At 43.7% G+C, this 22181-nt stretch overlaps 2 non-coding genes across 2 annotated transcripts; both read right to left on the bottom strand.

Moving 5' to 3' along the window:
- Positions 1-17525: 17525 nt before the first annotated feature.
- Positions 17526-17632, bottom strand: LOC116748225. The gene has a single exon (XR_004348236.1). It is a non-coding gene; the product is annotated as a U6 spliceosomal RNA (small nuclear RNA).
- A 1546-nt stretch (positions 17633-19178) lies between these two features.
- Positions 19179-19250, bottom strand: TRNAG-CCC. The gene has a single exon. It is a non-coding gene; the product is annotated as a tRNA-Gly (tRNA).
- Positions 19251-22181: the final 2931 nt, after the last annotated feature.

Below are 22181 nucleotides of genomic sequence, written 5' to 3'. Positions count from 1 at the left end.
TAGGCTAATGAGTGGGAGGATTATTCCAACTGTTTGGGGGAAGGGGCGGGGATTTCCAGGAATTGGGCCACCACCCACTTTTGACCTTTTATGGTCAGCTTTGGAACTGTCATGGCGCTGATGGATGTGTCATTTAGTGTATGCTAACGTATTACAATGAGCATATAATGAGGCTCAAGGTCTACTGGAAGTTGAATCTTCCACCATCTTGCACCTAGTCGGTTCTAGTCAGTTTTTGTTATGTCCTATGGCTATGCCATTCTTTTAAAAGTTATGTCCTGCTCCTTTCCCTCCTGTTTCACTACCGCTGTCCTCAAAGGCCAAACTGAGGCCAAGGTGGCAAAATTTCCTTTGCCATGCCATCCTTCTCCTCCCCCTTCCTTCCTGCCCCTCGTGGTCCTCCCTACCCCTGACTGAGGGGTGCTTCCTGGGGACAGGCCTAAGGAAACAGCAGTTCCCAACCCTTGGACCCAATGCTCCCTTTTCATAAGAAACATTTTGGGAGGCCTCTTTTTACCATCCAGGAATGACAATCGTGGATGTTACGAGTCTTGGTGGTGTGGAGCTGTCCCCCAGCAACTCAGGCCCCTGCCTATTCAATGCCAAAGCACCTCCATCATTGTGATAACCAAAGTCTGCCTACCAGGAATTCCCCAAACACACTTCCAGGGCAGGCAGGAACTGGACCCTCGTCTGCCTTGTTCATTGCCATACCTCCACCACCTAGCATAAGACCCTGCATGCAAAAGATCAATCAATATTTGTTGAATAATCGTTGTACGGTCTAGATATCTATGCTGTGATTTACTGCCCTCTTCCCACTGGGCTCCCCTGTCCTCTCTTCACCTCCCTGCATGGGGAAAGAGGGAAGAAAAACAGCTCAGAGTGTGCAGGGGACAGCCCCTCCCACAGAGATGTCTACACTGTTCACTGATGCTATGGGCAAATGGGTGCTTTAGGGGCCCTCAGGAGAGGGGCTGATTTCTAGTCCTGGTCAGGATGGAGTGAGGACAGGGTGGGCACAGAAAAGCAGAGACGACTGTAGAGATAAGAATTGCTCAGTGGCTAGAACCAGATTCTGGAGCCCTACAGCCTGGCTCTGGCTCTGGCACTTACCAGCTGTTTAAAGTCTTGTAATCCCTCAGTGCCTCAGTTCTCTCACCCATAAAGTGGAGATAATAATAGCAGTGACTGTTGGGAAGATTAAATGAGATAATTCATGTGATGAGGGCAGAGCTTAACACGTTATAATTTTGCATTGTTGTTTGTTTTCATGGAATAGCTGAGTAACTTGGATGAATTAACTATCCTTCCCTCAGTCTAGCATTCTCCCCACTCCTGCACCAATCCTCTCCTCCCCCTCCTCCATCAGACGTTCAGGTCCCACCACCATTGGTGGATGGTCAGAGACTGAACACGGCCCCCTTCCCACTGCCCTTTCTCTACTTTTCCTTGCTGCAAAGTCCATCTCAGAGATCCATTGTGTGGGCCCAGCTAGACTCTTCCAGGGCCGTGACATGTTCCTGGAGACCTCCCTGCCAACCTCGGACGTCCCACCCACCACATGTTTCCTGCCCTACTCCTCCCATCAGCACGGGAAAACACTGTGCCAGCCAGCTCTCTCCTTCCCTTCTAGGTTTGTGCTGCTAACCTCAGACCAGCCGGGGAGCTAAAGGTCCCCTCCTGGTCCCTACACTGCCCACAACCTCAAAGTCATCACCAACTTTCCCTAAATGGGTACTCCCTACCCCCTACCCCGATCTGTGACCCCAAGTGTCTACTTCCCAGTCTGTGACACCAGAAGGATACACACCCGAATGTGTGTGACTCTAAGAGCTTCAACTTTCCGGTCAGTGGGTCCCAAGGGCCGCCCACTTCCTTGACTTTGTGAGCCCAAGACTATTAACGGGGCAGTCTGGAATGGACCACTGCGGGAGTGGGGAGGAACGCAAAATGGAACGGTCGCCCAGGATCATACCACTGCGGAGGGGGTGGCCATCTTGCAACATACCATTTTGTGGGGGAGGGATACGACGGCTGCCTCATTCCCTAATGGAGAGGGGAGTGTCACAATTCTGCTTGTCCCAAGATGATTCCCACCTGCTTCGGGCGAGCCTCACTCTGTGGTCTCACCCTCAGCCTTCTCACATCTGCCATCTTAACCACTTTCACCACCCCCTCGATTCCTTAATTTCAAAGCAGCTCGCGACGCACCGAAGCCGGCAATTGGCTCACAGGTGGGGAGAGCAGGAGACCGCCGTGGCCTCTGATTGGTCGATGACCGAGTTCTCGTCCTTGTTGTTCTTTGAAGCTACGCGAGTTCGGAGAATAACATAATCCCGCCTCCGCTCCCTTGCTCCGGGCTCCCATTGGTCATGGGTTCGAGGCATGCGCAGTAGATGCCAGTCCAGTGTTCCGGGCCACTTAAGCTGGGTTTTGGGGATTTCGGGTGGTGGGTTTGAATACAGCCTCAGAAGTTCAGATTGTTCAAGTGTAGGAGGGGCAGAAGGTGGAGTTTACTGTTGGGGTTTACTAAGATCATACATCAGGGCGTGGCGCCTCGTGCACTGGGCGTTAACAATCGTAAAGTCTGTAACTCACCCGCTAGGGTTTTCATGCCTGTGCCATGGTTCTTCGTTCATTTATTCTATAGTTTACTCAAAATAAAAAGCGTTCTTTGAGTTAGGGTTTTAGGAAAACTCTCAAAAGTTACTTTAGTTTTTTTAATTAAATTTTTTTAAAATTTTTAAATAAATTTATTTTATTTATTTGTTTTTGGCTGCATTGGGTCTTTGTTGCCGCGTGCAGGCTTTCTCTAGTTGCAGTGAGCTACTCTTCGTTGCAGTGCACGGGCTTCTCATTGCGGTGGCTTCTCTTATTGTGGAGCACGGTCTCTAGGTGCACCGGCTCAGTAGTTGTGGCTCACGGGCTCAGTAGTTGTGGCGCATGGGCTTAGTTGCTCCGTCATATGTGGGATCTTCCCGGACCAGGGCTCAAACCCGTATCCCCTGCATTGGCAGGCGGATTCTTAACCACTGTGCCACCAAGGAAGCTCCTCAGAAGTTACTTTAATAAAATTAAATCCTGCCGCAGTAGGACGGGCACCGTGGGGTGTCTGGCTCTCCCAAGACCGTAAATCGCAGAGTGAACATCTTGTGGTCTTCGAATACGGTGTACTAAAATTATTAATTTTACTGACAAAACAGGTACAAAGCTTACAGCAGTTAAAAGCCCTAACTGGCGAGGCCTTTGACAAAACGTGTTTAAGAGAATAAACACTTCACCCAGTATTCAATGTGCAAAGTGATGGTTTTGGAGCATTAGCCCTGCTCAGGTGGGACAGGATTGCTATGATTGACATGTGTTATTTAATATACATCATAGGCAATATAGCCAGTTACCGATTTTAAAGTCTGCAACTTTTACATTATATATGTAAATTAAAATACAAATATAGATTACATTGAATTATAAAAAATATGAATAAATACATGATTCATAGGGATATAGATATAGATGATATAGATGGAGCAGTGGGGCCCCTGTTCACTGCCCTGAGTCGGTCACATGCTGAAAGGGAGGGGACCGTTTTTTGGGGGTTTTTTAATTTATTATTTTTTTTTGCCGTGCCGCGGCACTTGTGGGATCTTAGTGCCCGACCAGGGATTGAACCCGGGCCATCCGCAGTGAAAGTGTGGCGTCCTAACCATTGGACTGCCGGGGAATTCCCTGGAGGAGACTGCTGATAATTTAACACAGTGCCCCAAATTTTAGGAAGGCTGATCCCTGAGTCCCCTGCTTTCACCAGATAGGACAAGTTTCCCTTAATTCGCTTGGAAATTCCAAGTCTATGCCCAGCACTGCCTCCACTGCTGAAAACACAAGCTGGCCTTTATATCAGCTCTGATCCTAGGAAGATTGTTATTTTAAGTGTGTACATGGGCACTTGGGGTGCTGGGTAGAACAAATCAAAGGGTTGGTTAAAGTGTAGGCCCTTGGTCATTACTGAATGTTTCTTTCTGATGGTGGCTGTATTTGTAACATACATACTTCAATTTAGTATCTCCACTCAGGGGCCATAGATAGAGGGGGGTGAATTGTTTTTGTTTGGGATCTTGCCCTAATGGTTATAGTATGGTATAACCCAACATGCAATAAGCTATATAGTCTCTATTACAGAAATATACCCCGAAGTGATACAATTAAAGAAGACAGAGGGAAACAGAAGAAGATCTTTATCTTATGAATAAAAAGATGAGCCTATTTGAATAAAATAAAATGCTTTTTTAAAAAAACCTCCAAAAATATGGCTTGCACTGTATGTCTGGAGCCCTTTAAATTATACAGATTTCATCATCATCAACTTGTTTATACCCTGATTACAGGCAACTTGAAGAGAAAAAGAATTTTTTTTTAATCTGCTAAGTTTGGCAATTATGGGAGAACCCACCGTGTGTGTTTATAATCTTATAATCGCTAGAGCTTTCAGAAAATTGGGTGATAAAGATGTACATATGCATAGTGTTAGCATAGCTTGTGTGAGTGCTACAAGTTGGACAGGAAGCTTTAAAAACTTCTTTGAGGGACTTCCCTGGTGATCCAGTGGTAAAGAATCCGCCTTACAATGCAGGAGACGCAGGTTCCATCCCTGGTCAGGGAACTAAGATCCCACATGCCGCGGGGCAACTAAGCCCGCGCGCCACAACTACTGAGCTCGAGCGCCTGGACGACAGCCCGCGTGCTGCAAACTACAGAGCCCACGTGCCATGGAGCCTGCGCGCCACAACTAGAGTAGAGAAAATCCTCGCGCCACAACTAGAAAGAAGCCTGCACACCACCATGAAGAGCCCGCATGCCACAACTAAGACCGGACGCAGCCAAAAATAAATCTTTAAAAAATATACATATATAGTAAAAACTTCTTTGTTGCCAACAATGGTCTTTTGAAATCAAAGTAAAATCTATATATTTTTTTTTTTTGGCCGCTGTGCACGTCATTCGCGATCTTAGTTCCCCGACCAGGGATCGAATCTGTACCCCCCTGCAGTGGAAGCGCAGTCTTAACTACTGGACTGCCAGGGAAGTTCCCACAAAATCTTTTAAAGAAATGAAACTTTTTGATTTTCTTTGATTTATGACTGAAAGTTGTTTTGTCAATGTTTAAGAGTATTTAGGCAGCTGGGTGGGGGGGGGCAAGCTACACGATGGAATGGGGCAGCAAGACGCAGGCCCAGGACATTCTGGGGAGCAGGGATTAAAAAAAGAGAAAAATATTCATCCTTTCCAAGCTTTTTTTCCCTGATAATTAGTAACAGTCTTATCAAAGACAGATGAACTCCTTATGTAAAATTTTGATTATAAAAAAATTATAGCAGTGCCGGGTATTCGGCAATGAGTGAGGCCAGTTACCAAACAGAATCTCTCCTCCCTCCCCAAATCTCTGAATACCTGCTTGTGATATCCCTGAAGGTCCTAATGGTTTGGATTTCACAAAGGGTAACAGTAGATGCCAGGCTACAGTGCAGTTAGTGGCTAGACAGCTTCTGAGCCTCATCCCAAAGATTTATTCTCCCAAAAGAAATAAACCTTGTACTCAAATCAAAACAAGTAAATGGAGTAAAATATCTTGTAATGTGTTTATAACTAAATGCATTGCGTAGATTGTTTGCAAAGATGATGCTATGGACCCAGTTGTGTCCCTCCAAAATTCATATATTGAAGTCCTAACCCCCAGTGTGACTGTATTTGGAGATGGGGCCTTTAAAGAGGTAATTAAGGTTAAATGAGGTCATAAGGATGGACCCTAATCCAATATAACTGGTGTTTTTATAAGAAGAGGAAGAGACACCAGAGATGCATGCGCACAGAGAAAAGTCCACATGAGGACACAATGAGGAGGCAGCCAACTTTCAACCAAGGAGAGAGGCCTCAGGAACCAAACCTGCCAACATCTTAATCTTGGACTTCCAACCTCAACTGAAAAAATACATTTCTGTTGTTTAAGCCCAATAGTCCGTGGTACTCCATTAGGATAGCCCGAGCAGATTAATACAGATGGCCGCAAACGTTCCTCCCCTGTCTGTAGCTGAGTCCCCTGGCAATGTGACTTTGCAGCTCCCCATCCAGAGGTGGAGTCTATTTCCTCACCCCTTGAACCTGGGCTGGCTTTGTGACTTGCTTTGGCCAACAGAATGCAACAGAACTCCCATTATGTGAAATCTAGAGCCTAGGCCTCAAGAGACCTTGCAGCTTCTGCCTGGGCCCTAGTACAGTGCTGCCCTGAGCCCTCCATGCAAGGAAGCTGGTTGGGAGGTTGAGAGGGAGTGTGAAAGAGAACCAAAGCACCCCTGCTGACAGCGGCACCAACTGCCAGACATGTGAGCAAGGCCATTGGAACTTCCAGCCCAGACGATCCTTCAGTTGACTGTAGCCACAGGATTGAGCAGAGAGATATCCAAGAGTGGAACCACCAGCTGATCCCAGCTCAAATTGCCTACCTACAGGATTGTGAGCAAATACACTGTTGTAATTCAAAGTCACTAAGTTTTGCAGTCCTTTGCTTTGCAGCGGTAACTAAGCTGACACAGCATTCTTCTCTCCCTGCCTAGCGCTGAGCGAACCTGAACATATTCCTAAAGGGAAAACGTTTTTTGGGCAGCCAAAGGGCCAATTCTTTTCTTTTCTTTCTTTTTTTTTTTTTTTGCGGTACATGGGCCTCTCACTGTTGTGGCCTCTCCCGTTGCGGAGCACAGGCTCCGGACGTGCAGGCTCAGCGACCATGGCTCATGGGCCTAGCCGCTCCGCGGCATGTGGGATCCTCCCGGACCAGGGCACAAACCCGTGTCCCCTGCAACAGCAGGCGGACTCTCAACCACTGTGCCACCAGGGAAGCCCTCTTTTTTTAAAAAAATATCTTTATTGGAGTATAATTGCTTTACAATGTTTTGTTAATTTCTGCTGTACAACAAAGTGAATCAACTGTATGTATGCATATATCCCCATATCCACTCCCTCTTGAGCCTCGCTCCCACCCCCCCCATCCCACCCCTCTAAGTGGTCACAAAGCACCAAGCTGATCTCCCTGTGCTATGCGGCTGCTTCCCACTAGCCACCCATTTTACATTTGGCAGTGTATATATGTCAATGCTACTCTCTCACTTCATCCCAGCTTCCCCTTCACGTCCTGTGTCCTCAGGTCCATTCTCTATGTCTGCGCGAAGGACCAATTCTTGTCCATAAGCCAGGGAACTCCCACAAGGAGGTAGAGGAGACACTCCAGCCCCATGTCTGGGAGCCCCATTATGACACTCAACACTTGTCCACTTCAATTCTCTTTCCCCAGATTCAGAGTCCGTAGCCTTTGCTGTCTTTGAAATTGTGGTAATAACTACTGGAAATTCAAAAAAGAAAAAGTTTTTTTTTTAAAGCAATTATGAGCCTTCAACCAAAGAAGTGTCACTGCAAGGTTTATATCTATATTTATGTCACTTTTTATTTTATTTTTGGCTGCATTTGGTCTTCGTTGCTATGCGCGGGCTTCCTTGAGCGGGGGCTACTCTTCGTTGCGGTGCGCGGGCTTCTCATTGCGGTGGCTTCTCTTGTTGCAGATCAGGGGCTCTAGGGCACAGGCTCAGTAGTTGTGGCACGTTGGCTTAGTTGCTCTGCGGCATGTGGAGTCTTCCCAGACCAGGGATCGAACCCATGTCCTCTGCATTGGCAGGTGGATTCTTAACCACTGTGCCACCAGGGAAGTCCCCTCTATCTCATATTTTGATTAAGCTTTGAATAGGTTTGTTTTTGATCAACATAAAGGCTTACATGCTAACAATACTGCCTTGAGATATTAGCTCTCAACTTCCAGCCTTTAGTTTCCTCAAAGTTATTCCCTGTGGTCAAGTGACATTTTTCATTCAGGAAAGTGGTATCACAGCAATCCTTCTAAACCTTCATTGAAATAGGAAACTGAAACACATCCCCACTTGGCAGAGGGAAAGCTGAACCACAAGGCTGAGAAATCTCCAGAAACTCAGCTAATGAGCTGAAAAGGCTTCTGACAAGCTATGTGACCTTTATATGGCCCTTCTTCAGACAAACACATGTGTATATACTTTATATGAACACTCACACAGACAAGTGCATGCGTGCTTGTGAGGACTGTTAAAACCATAGATTGGTCGGGGGCCTCAAGGTGAAAAGCCTAATTATGTGGACTGATCAAAGTAATTTGGTAGGCAACACCCCACCCTAGAGAGCCAGTTATTCTTTTAAAATAATTCAGTGAGGTTTTCACACAAGAGTTTGGGATTCGATCTTAGGCAGGAGAGGAACACCTGTAAAATTTATAGAATGTATTAGATCTGCCTAATCAAAATTCATTTACTCAACAAACATTTTTATTGAGGTATAATTGACATATAACATGATATTATTTTCAGGTGTACAACATAATGATTGGTTATTTGTATACATTGCAAAATGATAACCACAATAAGTCTAGTTACCATCTGTCACCACATAAAATTACAAAATGTTTTTTCTTGTGATGAGAACTTTTAAGATTTAACTTCTAGCAACTTTCAAATATGCAATACAATATTATTGATTTTAGTCACCATTCTGTACATTACATCCCCATGACTTATTTATTTTATAACTGGAAGTTTATACCTCTTGACCTCCTTCATCCACCTTCCCAACCCCCAGTCCCTCTGGCAACCACCAATCTGTTCTCTGTATCTGTGAGTTTAGTTTAGTTTGATTTGGTTGTTCGTTTTGTTTTTCAGATTCCACATATAAGGGAAATCATACAATATTTGTCTTTCTCTGTCTGCCTTTTTTCACTTAGCATAATACCCTTAAGGTCCATCCATGTTGTTGCAAATGGCAAAATTTCATTCATTTTTATGGCTGAGTAATATTCCATTGTGTATATATACCACAACTTCTTTATCCATTCATCCATAGATGGACACCTAGATTGTTTCCATGTCTTGACTATTGCAAACAATGCTGCAGTGAACATAGGGGTGCATATATCTTTTCAAATCAGTGTTTTCGATTTTTTTGGATAAATACCCAAAAGTGGAACTGCTGGATCACGTGGTAGTTCTATTTTTAATTTTTGAGAAACCTCTATACTGTTTTCCATAGTGGCTGCACCAATTTACATTCCCACCAACAGTGCACAAGGGTTCCCTTTTCTCCACATCCTCACCAACACGTGTTCTTTCTTCTAGTTTTTTTTTTTCTTTAATTATTTATTTATTTATTTTTGGCTGGCCATGCAGCATGCAGGATCTTAGTTCCCCGACCAGGGATCAAATCTCCGCCCCCTGCAGTGGAAACACAGAGTCTTAACCACTGGACAGCCAGGGAAGTCCCTCTTTCTTGTCTTTTTGATGATGGCCATTCTGACAGACGTGAGTGAGGTGGTATCTCATTGTGGTTTTGATTTGCATTTCCCTGATGATTAGTGATGTTGAGCATCTTTTCATGTGCCTGTTGGCCATCTGTATGTCTTCTTTAGAAAAATGTCTGTTGGGCTTCCCTGGTGGCTCAGTGGTTAAGAATCCGCCAGCCAATGCAGGGGACACGGGTTTGAACCCTGGTCCGGGAAGATCCCACATGCCACAGAGCAACTAAGCCCCTCGCCACAACTACTGAGCCTGCACTCTGGAGCCTGCGAGCCACAACTACTGGGCCCACGTGCCACAGCTACTGAGGCCTGCATGCCTGGAGCCCATGCTCCGCAACAAGAGAAGCCACCGCAATGAGAAGCCCATGCACTACAACGAGGAGTAGCCCCCGCTCACCACAACTAGAGAAAGCCAGTGCACAGCAACAAACACCCAATGCAGCCAAAAATAAATAAAAATAAAATCAATTTTTTTTAAAAAAAGAAAAATGTCTATTCAGATCCTCTGCCCATTTTTAAATTGGATTGTTTGGAATTTTGCTATGTAGTTGTAGTTATATATTTGGATATTAACCCTTTATTGGATATATAATTTGCAAATATTTTCTCCCATTCCATAGGTTGATTTTTCATTTGTTGATGGTTTTCTTTATTGTGCAGAAGCTTTTTAGTTTGATGTAGTCTCACTTGTTTATTTTTGCTTTTGGAGTCAGATCCAAAAAATCATCTCCAAGACTGATATCAAGGACTTGCTATCTTTGTTTTCTTTTAGGAGTTTTATGGTTTCAGGTCTTACATTCAAGTCTTCAATCCATTTTGAGTTAATTTTTGTGTGTGGTGTTAGATATTGGTCTAGTTTCATCTTTTACATGTGGCAGTCCAGTTTTCCCAACACAATGTATTGAAAAGACTGTCCTTACCCCATTATATATTCTTGGCTCCTTTGTCATGAATTAATTGACCGTATATGCATGGGTTTATTTCTGGGCTCTCTATTCTGTTCCATCGATCTATGTGTGTGTTTTTATACCATGATCAAGTTAGTTAACACACTCATCACCTCACAGAGTTACTGTTTGTGTGTATGTGTGTGTGTGTGTGTGGTGAGACCACTTAAAATCTACTCTCTTAGCAAATTTCAAGCGTACAATACAGTATTGTTACTATAGTCACCACACTGTACATTAGATCTCTAGAACTTATTCATCTCATAACTGGATGTTTGTACCCTTTGATCAACATCTCCCCATTTTTCCCAATGCCCCTCCCCCCCCAGCCCCTAGCAACCACTATCTCATTCTAAAGACATCATTACAGCATTGTGTCTTTTAAAATCCAGTTAACTATGTTTCCCAAACTCGGCTAACTCAGCAAAAATGAGGGATTTCTCAGTCTCAATAACTTGGTTCTATTTTGGACACAGAACTGAACATTTCCCTGCTTGAGTAAATCTGATCTTCTCACTTCCACACAGGGAAATTTAGGACCCTAAACACCAAATCTGCCCTTTTATTAGAACATGAAGCTGCTGCCAATGATGGGAGGTGACAACTAAGCCAACCAGAGCACCATCAGCTGCCCTTTCCCCGGCCTCAGTGTAGAAATTTCTTGAGTGTGCCCCCTGCAGCCATGAATTGGAACTTTCAGGATCAATTTCCTTTTTGGCCTAATACATCATTTGCAAAACAAAATTATTTGGCGTCTGATGGCCTGCAACTGTAGTAACCACCTACTGGTTTGGTCTGTTGTCATTGATAGCTGAACGCTTGACGTCTTCTTGGTTCACGCTTAGTTGACTCGAGTTTTCAGAGCCAAAGTGAATTGGATCTCAAACTGAATCCTTGCCCCCAGACAAAAGCTCTGTCCCTGCTTTAATACAGGGGATTGACCTGATGAATTACTCAAGCATCTCTACTCCCTGAGAGGTCTCTTGAATATCTACTGTTCAAGGTGTTCTGCCAGAGGCTTTACATACATTCTCTCCTTTAACCATCACAACCAGTCCACAAGGTAGCTACTTTTGTCTGCATTTTACTAAGGAGGAAACTGAAATTCAGAGAATTTAGGTGACCTGTTTGTTCAAGGCCACACAACCAGCACAAATAAAGCTGAGTGGTGTCTTCTAAAATTCGGTCCCCTGTTCCCCTATCCCCTCACCTCACTCATCTATCAAACTCCTATTCATCCTTTGGATTTTAGCTGAGGCACCTCTTTCCACAGGACTCCTTCCCTGACACCCCTAGCTCAGGTTCTGTGCCTCTCCTGTGGGCTCCTGTGGCCCCTGGACTTACCCCATCATCCCTCCTCTGTAATCCGTAAGTGGCCAAGAGACTTGTGGCTTGACTTTACAGTTTCAAGCGTGTAGGAGATGTTCAAGAAATAGCTTTGGGATGAGTAAATAAATGAATGCATGAACGGTGCACTCCCCAGGTTTCCACAAAACCTCATAGTCTCCCATAACCCACAGTAAGCCCAGCGCTGAGCCCTCTGGGGTGGGGGACAAAAATGAATGAGTCCCGCCCTTGTGGTTTCTTTGCTAGTTGAAGAGACAATCCAGAAAACAATGATTGGTAATGCAGTGTCCTCTGAGCTAGAGGAGAGGGTGCGGTGGATGGAGGGCAACTGAGGCAGGAAGATCAACTGATGTCATTGGCGAGGAGGCAAATAAAGTTTGGTTCATCCAAATTAGTTTCTCGATCCAAATATGAGAACAATCACATGAATATAAATTATGAACTGGGGAATCAAGCCTGATACCTTCATAGTCAGATGCGGATGGATAGGCTAAATGCACTCTTACCTGTGAGTGATGTATTATCTACAAGTAGGTATTATTACAAGTGATGTAATATTTGTCAGTAATTCCGGGGCATTTTGCATGCCACTTGTCCCCTTCTCCCTGCTCTCACCTTCTCAAGCCCTAGTCTTCCATAGAACCTGCCCTCCTTGGTCACGGTCATGCGTTGCCTTCCCGCTGGACTTCACCCAGTCCTTGCTCAGCCACGCCGGCTCTGCTGGTTCCATTTTGGGGCAGCACGGGCCTCGGCTGAGCTGTGCTCTCTCTGAGGCTGATGGCAGTCCGAGGACAAGAATAGAGCGTGCCTCATATTCCTGTGTTCCCTCCACAGTGCCTGGGTTAGAGCAGGCCGAAAGATAGAGAAAGGTATACTATATGTGTGTGATAGAGAATTTATTACTTCCTTAAAAATGTTTAGAGCAATCTGTCTATCAGACTGTGATTCAGAGTTTCCTGGTCTAATAGTTTGTGATTTCACTCCTGCAAGCATCAGAGGTTTGCCTCTGCTTGAAGCACACGCTAACTTCAGCCCAAAGCCAAATAGCTCTGCTCTCATCATTCACTGGCCAGCCTGAGGGCAGCTGGATGAGCCGGAGGGAGTGGAATTTATTCTTTTTTAAAAAAAATTTATTTATTTGGCTGGGTCGGGTCTTAGTTGCAGTGCATGGGCTCAGTAGTTGCGGCATGGGCTTAGTTGCCCCTCGGCATGTGGGATCTTAGTTCCCCGACCAGGGATTGAGCCTGCACCCCCTGCATTGGAAGTGCGAAGTCTTAACTACTGGACCTCCAGGGAAGTCCCTGGAATTTATTCTGTATGTTCTTTTTGTCATCCTGAAAGGAAAAGGACTATCGCTTTTTTGTTTTACTTTTCCTTCTGTAATGTATCTTTTTTTCTTTGCAGATAAGAATAGATAATATTGTGCCTTTAATTAAGGAAAATAAAAGCAATTTGAGCACATTGCTTCAACACTGCAACTCGAGCACCAAATTACAAGAGAAAGGGAGAAAATCCCCTTTTCATCTGTTGTTATAAAATTCTTAGGATTTATAGATATTATGTACCTACTGTCAATAGTTCTAAAATGCTCAGGTTAGTGTATATAGGCTGGTGACAATTATAGGCAAGAAATGTGAAAGGCATACATATTGAATGTAAAAAAATATAAATAATAAATGTAAGAAGGTGTTGTACAGCAGAAACTAACACAACATTGTAAGTTAACTATACTCCAGTAAAAACTTTTTTTAATGTAAAAAGGGAATTCCCTGGCAGTCCAGTGGTTAGGACTCCATGCTTTCACTGCCAAGGGTCTGGGTTCAATCCCTGGTCAGGGAACTAAGATCCTGCAAGCCATGCGGCATGGCCAAAAAATAAATAAATAAATAAAATTAAATCAATTAACCTTAAAAATATATACAGTGCTTCAGGTTTCATGGGAGCCATTTTATTTGCAGAAGGTAAAAGTCTAGTAGGAACACAAGAGAGAGGATAGCTGAGAGAAAGATCGCTGAGGAGGTAGGAGGCAATGGGGGTCAGAGCCCAGGGAAAGGGTTGCCTGGAATAGGAGAAGCCATCTCTACCCCTCAGATCTGAGGCAAAGAGGTGAGAGTGCCACAGACAAAAAAAAAACCATGATAATGCGGTAATCATTTCACAACATACACATATATCAAATCATTATGTTGCACACCTAAAACTAATACAGAGGTATATGCTAATTATATCTCAATTTCGAAATAATAAACATTTTTTTAAAAAAGGAAACGAACAACCTGATCAAAAAATGGGCCAGGGACTTCCCTGGTGGCACAGTGGCTAAGAATCCGCCTGCCAGTGCAGGGGACACGGGTTCGATCCCTGGTCTGAGAAGATCCCAGATGCTGTGGAGCAACCAAGCCCGTGTGCCACAACTACTGAGCCTGCGCTCTAGAGCCCGCGAGCCACAACTACTGAAGCCTGAAAGCCTAGAGCCCATGCTCTGCAACAAACAAGAGAAGCCACCACAATGAGAAGCCCGCACACTGCAACGAAGAGTAGCCCCTGCTCGCTGCAACTAGGGAAAGCCTGCACACAGCAACGAAGACCCAAGGCAGCCAAAAATAAATAAATAAATTTATTTTTTTTAAAAATGGGCCAAAGACCTGAACAGACACCTCATCCAAGAAAATATACAGATGGCAAATAAGCATATGAAAAGATGCTCCACACCATATATCATCAGGGAAATGCAAATTAAAACGACAATAAGATACCACTACAGACCTATTAGAACGGCCAAAATCCAGAACACTGACGACACCAAACGCTGGTGAGGAGGTGGAGCAACAGGAACTCTCATTCGTTGCTAGTGGAAATGCAAAATGGTACAGCCACTTTGCAAGACAGTTGGGCAGTTTCTTACAAAACTAAACATACTTTTGCTGTACAAGCCAGCAATTGCTCTCCTTGGTATTTACCCAAAGGAGCTGAAAACTTATGTCCACACAAAAACCTGCACGTGGATGTTTACAGCAGCTTTATTCATAATTGCCAAAACTTGGAAGCAACCAAAATGTCCTTCAGTGGGTGAATAAGTAAACTGTGATACATCCAGACAATGGAACATTATTCAGTGGTCAAAGGAAAAGAGTTATCAAGCCATGAAAAGACACGGAGGAACCTTAAACACACATTACTAAGTGAAAGAATCCAATGTGAGAAGGCTCCAACTAAGCCCGTGCACCACAAGTACTGAGCCTGCGCCTAGAGCCCGTGCTCCGCAACAAGAGAAGCTACCTCAATGAGAAGCCTGCGCACCGCAACGAAGAGTAGCCCCCGCTCACCACAACTAGAGAGAGCCCGCGTGCAGCAACGAAGACCCAACGCAGCCAAAAATAAATAAATTTTAAAATGTTTTTAAAATAAAATAAAAGTTTAAAATAATTTATTTAAAAAATTTTTAAAAAGGAGAAAGGACATAATCTCAGAATATAGCCACATCATCCTCTGGGGCTCCAGAGACCCAGAGAAGGAAGCAAGAATGGGGGTTAAGATGGCAATGACTGAGCAGGAAGGAGAGAAAAAAGGTAAGGAGAATTCCATTTTTCCAGATCATGTAGAGTGGGACATCTGCTGGAAGAAAAAAGGAAATAAGCTTGGGGTTAGTGGTAAAACTTTGGAAGATCTTTTGAGGGAAATGGGAATTTCTTCCCAGAGGCAAACAAAAGGTCTGTTTGATGGTGTTAAGGCCCAATAGCACCTGTGATCCCTTCTTGGTTAAGAAATTGCTGCAGCTGCACCTCACTAGTTATTAGTATGATTTGGGGAGAAACAGGGAGATAGCACAGAAATTATGGTCTATTTGTGGAAGACTGGAAAAGTCTGATTGCAAGCCAAGAAAATGAAATCTTTTGTGGCAAAGAACGCTAGAAAAGCTTCTCACAATTCTAATAGCAGGTCCTTGAGGAAGTCAGTAGTCTTTGGTCAAGAGAACAGTGGTGGCAGCAGCATCTCCTTAGCCCTGGTTCCTCATCTGGCTCATCTTCCAGGCACACACTGTGGTTGGTTGTTGCTGTGACTGCTGGGGCAAGATAAAGCCTGTTCATCTCTCCTGAGTCTGGGCACGTGTTTTATAGCTTCATCAGGGTATAATGTACATATCATAAAATTCACGCATTGTAAGTGTACAATTCAATGATTTTTTAAAAAAAATTATTTTTGGCTGCATTGGGTCTTTGTTGCTGTGTACGGGCTTTCTCTAGTTGTGGTGAGTGGGGGCTACTCTTCCTTGCGGTGTGCAGGCTTCTCATTGTGGTGCCTTCTCTTGTTGCGGAGCACTGGCTCTAGGTGCGTGGGCTTCAGTAGTTGTGGCACGCAGGCTCAGTGGTTGTGGCTCACGGGCTTAGTTGCTCCGCGGCATGTGGGATCTTCCTGGACCAGGGATCGATCCTGTGTCCCCTGCGATGGCAGGAGGATTCTTAACCACTGTGTCACCAGGGAAGCCCAATTCAATGATTTTTAATAAATTGATAGAATCATACAACCAACATCACAATCCAGTTTCAGAATTTTTTCATCACTTCCAAAATTTCCCTCAAGTCCACTTTTAGTCACTCCCCACTCCCGACCTCCCCAGCCCCAGGCAACCACTGACCTTTCTGTCCCTGTGGATTTACCTTTTCTGGACTTTTCACATAAATGGAATCATACAACATGTAGGCCTTTCTATCTGGCTCCTTTCGCTCAGTGTAATGTTTTTGAGGTTCATCCATGTGGTAGAATGTATCAGTATTTTGTTCCTTTTTATTGCTGATAGTAATTCATTGTTTGGATATACTACATTTTATTTATCCATTCACCAGTAATGGACATATGGATAGTTTCTAGATTTTGGTTATTATGAATAATGCTGCTATAAATATTCACATACAAGTCTTCGTGTGGACATGCTTTTATTCTCTTGAGTAGATTCCTAGGAGCAAAATTGCTGGGTTGTATAGTTAGTTTATAAATAAAATTTCAAGAAACCTGTCAAACACCTTTCCAAATGACTGTACCATTTTAAATTCCCATCAACAATGTATGAGGGTTCTAGTTTCTCCACATCCTTGTCAACACTTCGTATTATTTTTCTTTTTGGCAATAGCCATTCTAAATGGTGTGTAGTGGCATCTTATTGTGGTTTTTTTTTTTTTTTTTTTTTTTTTTGCGGTACGCGGGCCTCTCACTGCTGTGGCCTCTCCCGTTGCGGAGCACAGGCTCCGGACGCGCAGGCACAGCGGCCACGGCTCACGGGCCCAGCCGCTCTGCGGCATGTGGGATCTTCCCGGACCGGGGCACGAGCCCGTGTCCCCTGCATCGGCAGGGGGACTCCCAACCACTGCGTCACCAGGGAAGCCCTTATTGTGGTTTTAATTTGCATTTCCTTAAAGACTAATGAAACCGAGCATCTATTTCTCATGTGGTTATTAGCCATTCCTATATCTTCTTTGGTGAAATATCTACTCAAATTTTTGCCAATTTTTAAATTGGGTTGTTTGTCTTCTTACTGAGTTTGAAGAGTTCTTTGTATTTTCCAGATATCAGTCCTTTATCAGATATGTGACTTGAAAATATTTTCTTTCAGTCTATGGTTTGTCTTTTTTTTAGAGAAAAATACGATTTTATTTTACAATATTCATTGAAAAAAATACTGGAAGAATATATATAAAGCCTTCAACAGTGTTTATTCTGGGGTGATAGAAATTTTAGGTAGTAAACTTTACTTTTCATGCTACATATTTCTGGAATTTAAAACATTTTTTCATTTTAATGGGTATTACTTTTTATGTTTTAAAAATATGGAATGCTTCATAAATTTGTGTGCCATCTTTGTGCAGGGGACATGCTAATCTTCTCTATATTGTTCCAATTTTAGTATATGGGCTGCTGAAGCAAGCACTGTCTTTGCATTTTCTTAGGTATATCTTTTGAAGTGTAAACATTTTAAATTTTAATGATGTCTGGTTTACCTTTTTTCTTTTATGGGTTTTTTGGTGTCTTTTTGAAAAACTCTTTGCCTAATCTCAAAGTTGCAAAGATTTTCTCCTATGCTTTCTTCTAAACATTTTATAGTTTTACATATAGGTTTATGGTCCATTTTGAATTAATTTTTATGTGTGGTGTGAGATAACAGTCTTTTCCCCATTGAATTATCTTAGTACCTTTGTCAAAATCAATTGACCATAAATTTAGGGGTTATTTCTAGACTTTCAATTCTATTACATTGATCTATATGCCTATCTTTATGCAAATACCACACTGTCTTGATTATTGTAGGTTTATAGTAAGTTTTGAAATTGGGTAGTAGAAGTCCTTCAGCTTTGCTCTTTTTCAAAATTGTTTTGGCTATTCCAGGTCCTTTGCACTTCCCTATAAATTTTAGGTTTAGCTTGTCAATTTCTACAACAAAGCCTCCTAGGATTTTCTTAGAGAGTTCATTGAATCTATAGATCAATTTTGGGAAAATTGCCACCTTAACAATATTGAGTGTTTCCCATGAACATGAATTGTTTCTCCATTTAATTTAGACCTTCTTTAATTTCTCTCAGCAATGCTTTAAGTTTTCAGAGCACAAATCTTGAGTTTCTTTTGTTAAATTTATTCCTAAGTATTTTATTCTTTTGGATACAATTGTCAATGCAGTTGTCTTCTTCTTTTTTCTTTTTTTTCTTTTGCAGTACGCGGGCCTCTCACTGCTGTGGCCTCTCCCGTTGCGGAGCACAGGCTCCGGACGCGCAGGCTCAGTGGCCATGGCTCACGGGCCCAGCTGCTCCGCGGCATGTGCGATCTTCCCGGACCAGGGCACGAACTCGCGTCCCCTGCATCGGCAGGCGGACTCTCAACCACTGCACCACCAGGGAAGCCCAGTTGTCTTCTTTTTAAAAAACATTCTTATAGAGGGACTTCCCTGGTGGTCCAGCGGTAAGACTCCGTGCTCCCAGTGCAGCGGCCCGGGTTCGATCTCTGGTCAGGGAACTGGATCCCGCATGCCACAATTAAGATCCTGCGTGCTGCAACTAAGACCCGACGCAGCCAAATAAATAAATATTTTTTAAAATCTTATAGAAATATAGTTGATTTACAATGTTGTGTTAGTTTCAGGTGTACAGCAAAGTGATTCAGTTATATATATGTATATATTAATATACTCCTTTTTACATTCTCTTGCATTATAGGTTATTACAAGATATTGAGTATAGTTCCCTGTGCTATACAGTAGGTCCTTGTTGGTAATGCAGTTGTTTTAATTTTACTTTTGGATTGTTCATTGCTAGTATGTAAAACTGCAATTGATTTTGTATGTTGATCTTGTATCCTGAAACCTTGCTAAACTCATTTATTAGTTCTAGTAGTTATTTTTATTTTAAAAAATTTATTTATTAATTTGGCTGTGCCAATTCTTAGTTGTGGCATGTGGGATCTTCGTTGTGGCATGTGGGATCTAGTTCCCTGACCAGGGATCGAACCTGGGCCCCTGCATTGGGAGCGCAGTGTCTTAGCCACTGGACCACCAGGGAAGTCCCTCTAGTAGTTATTTTTAAAAGGATTTCTTAGAATAGGATTTTCTACATATAGGATCATATCGTTTATGAATGAAGATAGTTTTACTTCTTCCTTTCCAATGTGCATGTCTTTATTCTCCCTTCCTTTTTTTTTTTTTTTTGTTGTTTGTACTGGCTTGAATCTCCACTACAGTGTTAAATGGAAATGGCAAGAGCAGACATCTTCACCTTGCTCCTGACACTAATGAAACAAACTTTTCCTTCATTTCAAATAAGGCGCTCTATGCAAAGATATTTTTGATGATGCTTGAACAATAACAAGGGCTTAGTTAAAAATATCCTTTTCCTGGGCTTCCCTGGTGGCGCAGTGGTTGAGAGTCCGCCTGCCGATGCAGGGGACACGGGTTCGTGCCCTGGTCTGGGAAGATCCCACATGCCGCGGAGCGGCTGGGCCCGTGAGCCATGGCCGCTGAGCCTGCGCGTCCGGAGCCTGTCCTCCGCAACGGGAGAGGCCACAACAGTGAGAGGCCCGCGTAACGCATAAAAAAAAAAAAAATATCCTTTTCCATCTTTATGTTGGTATTATATAAATCACTTTAAGAATTGAGTATTGGGACTTCCATGGTGGCGCAGTGGTTAAGAATCCGCCTGCTAATGCAGGGGACACGGGTTCGAGCCCTGGTCCAGGAAGATCCCACATGCCGCGGAGCAACTAAGCCCGTGCACCACAACTACCGAGCCTGCACCCTAGAGCCCAAGCTCCACAACAAGAGAAGCCACCGCAAGTGAGAAGCTCACGCACCACAATGAAGACTAGCCCCCACTCGCCACAACTGCCCGCGTGCAGCAACAAAGACCCAACACAGCCGAACTTAAACAAATATTTTTTTAAAAAAAGAATTGCGCATTAGTTGGCTTTTGCTGCATACGACACAGCCCCAAAACTTAGTGTCTTAAAACAATAAACATTAAATTACTTCTCATGATTCTGTGGGTCAGCTGGGTGACTCTTCCGGTGTAGGTAGGCCAGCTCAGTTGGTGCTGGAGGGTACAGGATGGCCTCGCTCACGTATCTGGCAGTTGGCAGGTTGGTAGGTATATGAGAGGCCTCTGCTGGCCTGGCTCACGTCCCTAACCCTAACTCTAACCCCTAACCCTAACCCTAACCCTAACCCTAACCCCTAACCCTAACCCTAACCCTAACCCCTAACCCTAACCCTCACCCTAACCCCTCACCCTCACCCTAACCCTAACCCCTAACCCTAACCCTAACCCTAACCCTAACCCTAACCCCTCACCCTAACCCCTCACCCTCACCCTAACCCTAACCCTAACCCTAACCCTAACCCTAACCCTAGGCTTAGGGTTCCCAAGAGCAGCATATGTAAGCATACCTCAAGCCTCTGCTTTCATCACATTTGCTACTGTCCTATGGGCCAGAGCAAGTCCTAAGGCAGCTTAGATTCGAGGGGTGAAGAAATAAACTCCACCTCTTGATGGGAGGAGCTGTGAAGTTACATTGAACAAGGACATGGAAACAGGGAAGAGTGGAGAATTAAGGCCATTTCCACAATCTACCACAAATAGGTTTGATTTCTACCTTTAAATACTTAGAGGCCCCTGGGTGTCACTTACATTAATTATGAATTTTATGTTTGTCAACAAAGTGTGCAGAAATAAAGCTTATAATTTAACTAGATCACCCTTGATTATGCTTTGCACAAATTAATTTTTCTTCAAATTATCTGATCTTTTTTTTTTTTGCATGCGAGATCTTAGTTCCCCAACCAGGGATCGAACTCACACCCCCTGCATTGGAAGCGCGGATTCTTAACCATTGGACCGTCAGGGAAGTCCCTATCTGATCTTGAGTATGATGCTGAACTGGAGCATAAAGAAGAGACTGCTAGGTGCTCTCTCACTTCCTTCAAAGTTCTCATTCAGATCAGAGGAAACCATGGACCATCAAGGAACTTCTTGGGAAAACAAAGACCTTCATTTCAGAGGCAAACCATTAGGCTGACTGGAGCTTCCAGATGGGGCTGAAGCTTCCAGTAACTTCACACAAAGGCTCACATGGGTGGTGGCCTGGACTCTCATAGGACATTTGGCATTCAGTTCCACTGCTAACAGGAAATACTCCTACTTTGCAAGACCCAATGAAGTTAAAGAAATTACCCTTGTGGCACAACTGGGTATTATATAAATCATTTTAAGAATTGTGTATTGGGACTTCCCTGGTGGTCCAGTGGCTAAGACTCCATACTCCCAATGCAGGGGGCCCAGGTTCGATCCCTGGTCAGGGAACTAGATCCCACGTGCTGCAACTAAGAGTTCACATGCTGCAACTGAGTCCGCATGCCACAACAACAGATCCCGCATGCCGCAACTAAAAAGATCCTATGTGCTGCAATGAAGATCTCGCACGTGGCAATGAAGATCCCGTGAGCTGCAACTAAGACCCAGTGCAGCCAAAAAAAAAAAAAAGAAGAACATAAAGGACAAAGAAAACCACATGATCATCTCAATCGATGCAGAAAAGGCATTTGACAAAATCCAACACCCTTTCATGATAAAAAGTCAACAAACTAGGAATGGTAGTGAACTTCCTAAACCTGATAAGGGCATTCACAAAAAAAAGTCTACAACTAACATCATACTGGTGAAAGACTGATTGCTTTCACCCTAAGATTGGGAAGAAGGCATGGATGTTCACTCTTACCACTTCTACTGGACATAGTACTGGCAGTCTTCACTAGTGCAATTAGGCAAGAAAAAGGGAAAAGGCATACAGATTGAAAAGGAAGAAATTAATCTGTCCTTATTCACAGACAACAAGATTTTCTGTGCAGATATAGAGAACAAACTAGTGGTTACCAGTGAGGAGAGGGAATGGGGGAAGGGCAATAACGGGTTAGGGGATTAAGAGGTACAAATTATTATATA

The sequence above is a fragment of the Phocoena sinus genome, chromosome X, assembly GCF_008692025.1.
Source record: "Phocoena sinus isolate mPhoSin1 chromosome X, mPhoSin1.pri, whole genome shotgun sequence".
NCBI lineage: Eukaryota > Metazoa > Chordata > Mammalia > Artiodactyla > Phocoenidae > Phocoena > Phocoena sinus.
Note: the sequence above shows the minus strand (reverse complement) of the source record. Positions and strands in the feature narration are given on the sequence as shown.